The sequence below is a fragment of the Lathyrus oleraceus genome, chromosome 5 (assembly GCF_024323335.1).
Source record: "Lathyrus oleraceus cultivar Zhongwan6 chromosome 5, CAAS_Psat_ZW6_1.0, whole genome shotgun sequence".
Classification (NCBI taxonomy): Eukaryota; Viridiplantae; Streptophyta; class Magnoliopsida; order Fabales; family Fabaceae; genus Lathyrus; species Lathyrus oleraceus.
Window position 1 is genome coordinate 369,965,881 of NC_066583.1, and position 10,071 is coordinate 369,975,951.

Here is a 10,071-nt window from a genome sequence, read left to right on the forward strand (position 1 = left end):
AGCATGTCATGACATCAGTCAAGACATTAGAATCCAGCTAGTGTTTTACCATACAATGCAGCCAATTAAACACCTACAAACTCCCCCTTTGGCAAATTTTTGGCTAAAACACTTTGGTCTCACAACAGAGTCCATAGCAGCGGGAATCTCACATCTAGCAGGAAATTAACCTAGCTAATACACTCAGAGTGGCAGCACACTCACACACATGGAAGTTAAATAAAAACTCCACAAATCAGCACACATACAGAAGTTGAATAAAAACTTCTAGTTGCAGCACACATACAGAAGTTAAATAAAAACTTCTAATTGCAGCACTCACATACATACTCACACTCATAGAAGTGGAACATCAGCTGCATAGTAGGGGAGGGAATCTTGAATCTGTCATGAATATCTGTTTTAACAAAACAAACTGTTGTCCTGGGGTATCACCTGTTACTCCCCCTTTTTGTCAAAAATGTTGCCAAAGCAACACCTTAAATTACAGACCAACTTAACATAAACAGAATTACACACACAAGACAGAATTACATAAAATGATTTATTCCTCAGCCTCATCATCAGCCTCCTCATCAGAACTGGCCTCCTTCTCACCCTCAGAGCTTTGCCTGGCAGCTCCATCTGTATCCTCAGCAGACATCTCCAATTGAAAAATCAGCTTTTCCAAAGCGTGATTTCTAGCCTCCAGCTCTTTGCAAGTCTCTCTGAGCACAGCAATGACATCAGCTTTATCTGGATGGTTGCCGACATTGGATGTTTCTCCAGATGTCATGACAATGTCAGGGACATGCTTACCCAGGAACAGTTTATAACTGAAGGCCAATGGACTCTCTCTTCTTTTCACAAAGTCATTGTCTGTCAAGATGTTTGGGAATTGATTCAGCACAATGCCACATATGAGAGAAGGAAAGGCTATAGGTCCCTTCAGCACAATGTGTCATTCCAGGGATGTTGTGACATCACATGGGACATCCGAGTCAGACTCCACCACAACAGCCTTGGTCTTCATTTTCTTGGGCACCTCTTTGCTCCAAGATTTTGCAGGTCCATGTCCTTTCCTTTTGCGTGCACTCTCTGTCACCTTTTGCTTGGGAGAGGCTGTCTCATCGACCTCCTTGGTTGGGGACCTCTGCACCACAGTCTTTTTCTCCCTCCTAGTCCTAACCTTTTTGGCTATGCTAGGAACAACTGAGGTCAATAGTTCATTATCAGAGAACTCTTCCAGGTTAACTGTGTCAGCTCTAGGGTTGTGATCAACATCTTGAGTGACACTGACCTTCTCACCTCTCACCTTGTCTAGGGTTTTTCACTCTTAGAACCCTCATGATCATCAGGTTGTTCAGAAACATCCTTTCTTAATGCGATTGCGGTTTCTCGACATGCAACATTATCGGGTATGACAGTGTTCAAGGGAACGGAAACCCCAGGAACATCCTGATCACCAGATAGAATCTTAGTGACAATAGATGCAATGAAATTATGCACATACCTCGATCCTTCCTTGGTTGGTTTGTCCAGAGCGATCACTGAGGAGATTCTGGAGACCGTTTCTTTCGGTCTTCTTGCATGAGAAGAAGTTGCAGCGTTAACAGCAGACTCCTCCCGGTTAGGGTTGCAAGACTCAGCGCTGGGGGAATCGGACAGGGTCGTGTAGGAGGTGGAATCGGATTGGTGTGCCATGCTGAATATCTCAGAGGAGAGTTGAACAGTTTCTTTGGGAGAAGGTTTGCACGACTGAGAGTTGAAGCGACGAAATGTGGAACGCTTGTTGCGCGAGTAAGGTCTATTAATTTTTGACCACTTAGAGTGCACTATTAATTGTTTAATAAGTTGACTTAATAAACAGTAGCTAACTAACTTCATTAGTTGCTATAATTTCTCAGACGTACACCTTCCCTCTTTGCCCCTACCATTGTCAAACTGAGTAGCATACAATGTCATGACATTCTGGGTGACATTGTACTCAGTCTGCATCAGGTTCATCCATACCAGTGATGACCACCTGCTACCAGAAGCTAGGTATTTAGCTTCTGCAGACTACAATAATACACACATCTGTTTATCCCTTGCTACCACACCATTTGTATGATGACCAATAGGTGCCAATGACTCACAACTTTCAATCAGACATTTTCCACAGTCTGTTCTTTTATCCAAAGACAGATATGGGATTCCTCTCATTGCTCCCTTGGAAATGCTCTTCTTCATTCCTTTTACATGAAGTTGTCTAAGACTTCCATGTCCCAGCTTCCCTTCCTGCTCTCCCTTGGCTAAGGGGCACTTAGGGAAGTAGAGTGAGTCTTTAGATTTCCATACATAGCAGTTATCTTTGGATCTGGCTCCTCTCATCACTTCCTGATTGCAACCATTCAACACCACACATCCTCCCTTAGTGAATTCCACATTGAATCCTTGGTCACATAGCTGGCTTATGCTGATGAGATTTGCAGTCAGTCCTTTTACTAACAGTACATTACTCAGTTTTGGAGCTTCAGGACAATCCAGCTTACCAACACCCTTGACTTCTCCTTTAGCTCCATCACCAAATGTCACAAACCTGGTGGTTTGGGGTTGTAGATTCACCAATAGGTTGCTCATCCCAGTCATATGCCTTGAGCATCCACTATCAAAGTACCAGTCTTGTCTGGTAGGTGCCCTTGGAGATGTGTGAGCTAATTTAGAAACACATTGTTGATTCTCAAGGGAGAGATTAAGCTTAGATGCCTGCTGCTTAGGTTTGACTTGAGGTGTCTGATTCGTAGCCCATTTTTGTTTCTTAATGGGGGCATTATGCTTAGACGCCTTCTGCTTAGGTCTGACCTGAGGAGTCTGGTTTGGATAACCATGCAGCCTGTAGCAGAAGGGTTTTATGTGACCGAATCTACCACAGTAATGACATCTCCATCTCTGAAATTTCTTCTTCTGATGTTTACTCATTCTGGTTCTCTGATGTTGAGACATCGGATGTGACTTCTGCTTGAATTTCTGAACTCCAGCCTTAGAATTTTTGAGTTCAGATGAAGAATTCTTAGCAAAGCCTAAACCAGACATGGTTCCTGACTTCTGTCCTTCCTTTAGAATCTCTTCCAAGGTGTCAGTTCCTTTATTCAACATTCTGATGGATTTAGTCATTTGGTCTAGCTTAGAAGTCAACAAAGAAATCTCACCATTCAGACCCTCTATGACTTTCATCTGCTTCTGTTTCTCAGCTTCCAGCTCTTTGATGAGTTTCTTCTGCTTTTCTCCTTGGATACATACTTCTGCACTTTTAACACATAGTTCTTTATATGAGGCAGCAAGTTCATCCAAGGTAAGCTCATCTCCGCTTGAGTTATCCTCTGAGGCACAGACACTGGTCAGAGCTGTGACATGTTTAGCACATTCTCCTTCAGATTCACTCTCAGTGTCTTCTTCTGACCAGGTGGCAGATAGCCCTTTCTTTTGCATCTTGAGAAAGGTAGGGCATTCAGCTTTAATATGACCATAACCTTCACATCCATGGCACTGGATTCCCTTGCCTTGAGTGACCTTTTCTTCATATTTTGACTTTCTACTGATGTCATATGAAGAGTTCTTGACATTAGGTCTACCCTATTGATCAATCTTCTTTATGAACTTGGTGAACTGTCTTCCAAGCATGGCTATGGCTTCTGAGATGCTTTCATTTCCTCCACTGTTTCCTTCTTCTGAATTCTCTTCAGTATTTGATACAAAGGCTATGCTTTTGTTCTTCCTTTCAGTATCCTCACATAAGCCCATTTCAAAGGTTTGGAGAGAACCAATGAGCTCATCCACCTTCATCTTGCAGATATCTTGAGCCTCTTCTATTGTAGTGACCTTCATGGCAAACCTCTTAGGTAATGACCTGAGAATCTTTCTTACAAGTTTCTCTTCAGCCATTTTCTCCCCTAAGCCACCAGAGGTGTTTGCAATCTCAAAAATATTCATGTGAAAGTCATGAATAGTCTCATCCTCTTTCATCCTCAGATTTTTAAACTTGGTGGTCAACATCTGAAGTTTGGACATCTTCACTTTGGAGGTGCCTTCATGAGTTACCTTGAGGGTATCCCACACATCCTTGGCCAGCTCACAGTGGTGCACTAGTCTGAAGATGTTCTTACTTATTCCATTGAACAATGCATTCAAGGCCTTAAAATTTCCAAGGGCTAATGCCTCTTGCTCCTTGTCCCATTCTTCTTCAGGGATCTGCACACTAACTCCATCCTCACCTGTCTTCGTTGGATGTTCCCATCCTTTGTTGACAGCTCTCCAGACTTTGCTATCTAGAGACCTTAAGAAGGCTATCATACGAGGCTTCCAGTCATCATAGTTAGAACCATCCAGCATGGGTGGTCTATTTAAGTGTCCTACATCCTTGTCCATGGTACTAGAAAGTAACTTCCTTAGATCTCACCCAGAACTTAACAGGCGGGGTGCCTGCTCTGATGCCAATTGAAATTTTAGTTAACAGACTTTCGATGTCACACGGGTTGTTATGACATCCAATTCTGCGCAGACAAGGATTATGCAGAAAAATATAAGTGCAGTAAATAACACGAGTAATTGTTTACCCAGTTCGGTCCAACATGACCTACGTCTGGGGGCTACCAAGCCATGGAGGAAATCCACTATTAGTAGTATTAATTCATACCTTAAACCAACTGTTTAACCCTATCACTTAATACCTACCCAATGCAATTTCAATCTTACACGAAGATCAGCGTTCCTACTCACTCCCCTTCAATCACCTCAGTGATTACTACCTTTAATCAATATTAAAGACAATTTTGAAGTCACACTTCAAACAACTCTTGATTATGCTTAACAGCTTTAATCAAGATACACAACACTCATGCTTAAAAGCTTAGAGTGACACAACACTTACAACTCAACGAACACCCTATACCAATACAATCATCTACGTGATAATAGCTTGGCTTACAAGATATGTCTAATACAAGACTCACAAAAATACAGCAGTGAAGCATGATGGACACACTAAATCTTCACGCCTCAAAATCCCCTGTTCTGAATGAAGGAATGACTTCCTTTTATATTGCAGCACTTGGGCCTTGTACTTGTATTCTCCTGAATTTAAGGTCACGCAAGTTCCCCTAAATTCCACATCTAGGTTACTAACAAATAGGCTATTTGTTAGGTTCATTAAATGTAGCTTGGTTGTTGGTTTCCTGGATTTTCTCTCAGCTGTTGAATCCCTGAAGAATAGCCTGAGAAAAATGCTGAAACAGAAAAACTAAACAACCTACAATTTAGCATATGCTGTCAGGAATGAATGTCACAATATTCAGCTTGACATCAAGGACCATATGCTAAGTCTGTTTTTCCTGAAAACAGACTGTACAAATTTGTTGAACTGTACAGGACCAATCTGTCCATTCTACAGTAACAACTTACATTAATAAATGTCAAAGCATCCAATTTGACATTTACACATTTAGCCTTAAGTCAGTTCTGTTATCCTCTTGAAGAACAGACTGAGAAACATACTGAAGTGTAGCAGAACACCACTCTGTCTATTGTTCAGTATATGCTGTCAATGATGAATGTCATAACATCCAGTTTGACATTCAGACAATAGGCCTTATGCCAGGTCTGGTATTTCCTTGATAACCAGACTGAAAATAAATACTGAGTTCTAACAGAACACCAACTGTTCTATTCCTCAGTATCTGCTGACAGGGATGAATGTCATAACATCCAGTTTGACATTCAATACATCCTATATTAGCTAATCCTGCAGTAAACTACTCAAGTATGTCATGACATCAGTCAAGACATCAGAGTACAGCTAAATATTCTAACCTACAATGCAGTCACACAAACACCTCCACAGCATGTCATGACATCAGTCAAGACATTAGAATCCAGCTAATGTTTTACCATACAATGCAGCCAATTAAACACCTACAATTCTTTTTGCAATGCATATATGTTGAGCATGTCTTCATCAAAACACTTTGAGAAGCTTGTCTTCACAGTTCTATCTCTCTTTCAGAGGTTCTCTCATCCAAACACAACTCTTGTTCCTCTAGACTACTCTGCATCTCTTCAATCCTCATGGTGTTTAGGTCTTTAGAATGTTCAATTGCTACAACAATGTAATCAAATTGAGGAGTAAGAGATCTCAGTACATTCTCAATGGTTACTTATTCTAACAAAATGTTTCTCCACAAGATTTCATCTCATTGGTGATCATAATCACTCTAGAGATGTAATCAAGTATCTTCTCATTGTCCTTCATGTTGAGATTCTCATACTACTTACATAGATACTGAAGCTTCACCTTCTTCACTGATGTATCACCATCGTAGCACCGTACTAGTGTGTTCAAAGCAACCTTCTTCATCGTCGAATAAACGATTTTCTCAAACACATTGGCATCCACACACTGATGGATGTAGAACAACGCCTTTTGATCTTTCTTCCTCGTTTCTCCTTGCGCATTTCTTTGTGCTTCTGTTGCATCCGTCGCAATTGGAACATAACTGTCATTGACGAGATCAAGAACGTCTTAAGCACTAAATAACACATGCATCTGAATCGACCACTTATTCCATTTCTTTCCATCAATCACTAGAAGCTTTGTATTCAAGCTACTGTTTCCTTCGTTCATCTTTGATTTTGTGCACTGAAACTCACATAGATCTCACCAAACACTCATGTTTCCTAATCTCTCAAAATCAATAAATGTGATTCTATTACAGTTCCGATTGTAAATTCAATACGAATTCAAGAAACAAAATCAATCACACACGCCTCACCATTCACTCGTGTTTCCCTATGAATCGAACCGGAGCTCTAAATACCAATTGTTAGTGCACAAGGTTGAAGATGAAGATGGTGAAGATATATATATATATATTATATATATATATATATATATATATATATATATATATATATATATATATATATATATATATATATATATATATATATATATATATATATATATATATATATATATATATATATATATGATAACGCGAAAACACATCAGATAATTGCCTTAATTTACATCCAAAGATCAAACCATTTCGATTAATATCCCGATTATTGCGCAAGTATTCGTGTTGTTTTTACAGGTATTTGAATCTTCATACACTAAAGAGCAAAATGAAGAAAAGGAAGAAAAAGAAGAAGAAACAAGTGAAAAAGCACAGAAAAACCAGAAAAACAGATTATGCAGATTTTGCTGATGTGACGATCGCCACACATTCATGATGCTTGTCACGACCCAGACTGTGACGACCGTCACAGGCCCATGACGAGCGTCACGCGGCCACAATCTGCGCTTTGAAGCAGTCAGCAACAGGCACCCAAACGTGCCTAAATCTCCTCCAACAAACTTTTCCCACGGATTCCTCTCTCAAGACCAAGTCTTCCTTGATTTTCTCAACTACCAAGACCTAATGGACACTATATAAGGGACTCAATTGGGAAAAATTGGGGACGCCTACTTTGATATTTACGCTCTGCAATTTAATTTTCAGTTTTCCAACATTCAGCATTTTTTCTTTTCTTTCCAGCAATCTTGTTTCCGTTGTCGTATTGCATTAGCCATTCTTTTTATAGTTTCCCTCTTTCCAGTTAGTTTTCCAGTTAGCCATAGTAGTAGTTTCCTACACTGGGGAACTACTACATTTTATTTTATTTTAGTAGTAATCTGTATTAAAGAAGTAAAGCCTACCGACTTATGGAGAACTGCCCAAGTGCTCCAAGAATCGCTATACTCTGTACTTTGATCTTCAGGTTTTTATTGAATTATTATTGTTATTACCCATTTATTGTAATAAGCATGTTTGCCGTAATGTTGATCTGTGTATGCCTTGTGTTTGCTTTATTTAATATGTCAGGCTAAACTACCAGTATCGGTATGTAGCAACTTAATTTGATGGGATTTAATAATAACCGGTGAAAACCTTTTTTTTCTCAAATAACCTTTTAGGCTAAAGTTTTTAATCTAAATTTAATTAACTTTATCACAAAAGCGTGAAAAGCTATTTAACATGATTTTGCCACGAGAGTGGGAAATTAACTAAGGTGAGAACCAACAATCGCGAGAGCGTGAGGCTCAAGCTGGATAGTAAAAATTAGGCATTGAGTTTAAAAACAGCGAGAGCACTTTAAAAACAATTAGAACTTATTTATTTTCAAAAAGTAATTTTGACTTCAAATGGGAAGCGAGAGCGTACATTCTGACTTAAAGTTATAGGCTGAATCAACAACCACGAGAGTGTGAGAGAAAGTCTTTTAAATAAACATTTTCTACTGAGAGATATTTGGAATTTAAACTATTCACCGATAACTTATCGAATCCCTGACGATCAGTGCGCTGCATACTGATCCCTTCCATTAATTCTTTATTAAAACCGAAAATTTCCCTTAGATTTACTATATTACCCCCGAACTTCTACTAATCAATTCCCTTAGCTAAACATAGTGACGTTAGTAGCACTAGTTTGACCATAGGTCCTTGTGGGATCGATATCTTTTAAAACTAAAGCGACTAGACTGTGCACTTGCAGTCAAGTATCCGACAGACTATATTTTATATATAGCCACGACAAGCATCAAGTTTTTGGCGCCGTTGTCGGGGACCTGTTTTAGTCGAATAGTGCGATTTTTTCGTTGCACGGTATAGACTAAGGTAAAAACAAAAACTAATCTTCTCTCCTTTTTCTTTCCCTGATTGTATGCCAAGTACTCGCTCACAAGGCGATAACTTAGCACCACCAATCCCCGAATTAGAGCGTTTCCTATACGTGAGACGCCGAATACACGAATATCAACAAAAATACGGTATTCCCGATATCTCCTTTCCTCCTAAATCAGAAGAAAAACCAAACATGGCTGAAGAAGGACCACATAATCGTCCTCTTAAATTCTATGCTACCCCATCTCAACAAGAACCTCACAACAGCATTGTTGCTCCCGCTATTAATTGAAACGATTTCGAGCTGAAACCCTCACTCTTATCAGCCGTCCAACAACATCAATTTGCTGGAAATCCAACAGAAGATCCTAATGAACACCTGACCAAGTTTATGCAGTACGCCGATACTGTAAAAGCGAATGGTGTATCTCAAGATGCGATAAGACTGCGCCTTTTTCCCTTTTCACTAAGAGACAGAGCTTGGGCTTGGTTGCAATCCTTGCCCTCCAACTCCGTTACAACATGGGAGGAATTGAAGAACGTCTTTTTATCCTGATACTTTCCGCCGAGCAAAACTGCTATGCTGAGAGCTCAAATCAACGGATTCAGGCAAAAAGATGTGGAATCTCTCTACGAAGCGTGGGAGAGATACAAGGACATGATGAGAATATGTCCACATCACGGTCTAGAGGACTGGGTGATCATTCACACGTTTTATAATGGGCTTCTGTATAACACATGACTTACAATAGACGTTGTCGCGGGCGATGCACTTATGGATAAGCCATACACCGAACCCTATCAACTCATTGAAAACATGGCCCAAAACCATTGCCAATGGGAAGGTGAACGAACTCCAGTGGAAAAGTCCCAGACTAAGGGTGGAATGTACGAAATCAGTAGCCTTGACCATGTTCATGCAAAGGTAGATGCCCTTGTCCAAAAATTAGACAACTTGACCATACCACCCGCAACCACCGTGGCTGCTGTAACTCCAAACTATGAGTTATGTGGAAACCCTGGACACACTGCACAAGAATGTCAAATATTAGCAGGAGTCCCAACAGATCAAGTGAACTACACACAAGGAAATCCCTATTCAAATACTTACAACCCTGGTTGGAAAAACCATCCCAATTTCTCGTATAAGAATAACAATGCCCTTAATGCACCTGGCCAAGCACCAGCTGGAACATTTCCTGGACAGCCGCAACCTAATCCCAAGGGACATGCAAATGTCGTTGTACTGAGGAGTGGAAAAAAAGTAGATGGACCTGTAGATCCAAGACTCCAAAACCCTGCCATGTACCAAAAACCAGATAAAACCTCAACTGAGCAGGTGGATGAACCAAAGGAAACAGAAGATAATACCCAGGAGGCCGAAGAGAAAT

The 10,071-nt window shown here is 40.2% G+C and overlaps 1 non-coding gene across 1 annotated transcript; it reads right to left on the minus strand.

Annotated features, from left to right (window-relative positions):
* Positions 1-9,260: 9,260 nt before the first annotated feature.
* On the minus strand, positions 9,261-9,367 carry LOC127090282 (small nucleolar RNA R71). The gene has a single exon (XR_007791807.1). It is a non-coding gene; the product is annotated as a small nucleolar RNA R71 (small nucleolar RNA).
* Positions 9,368-10,071: the final 704 nt, after the last annotated feature.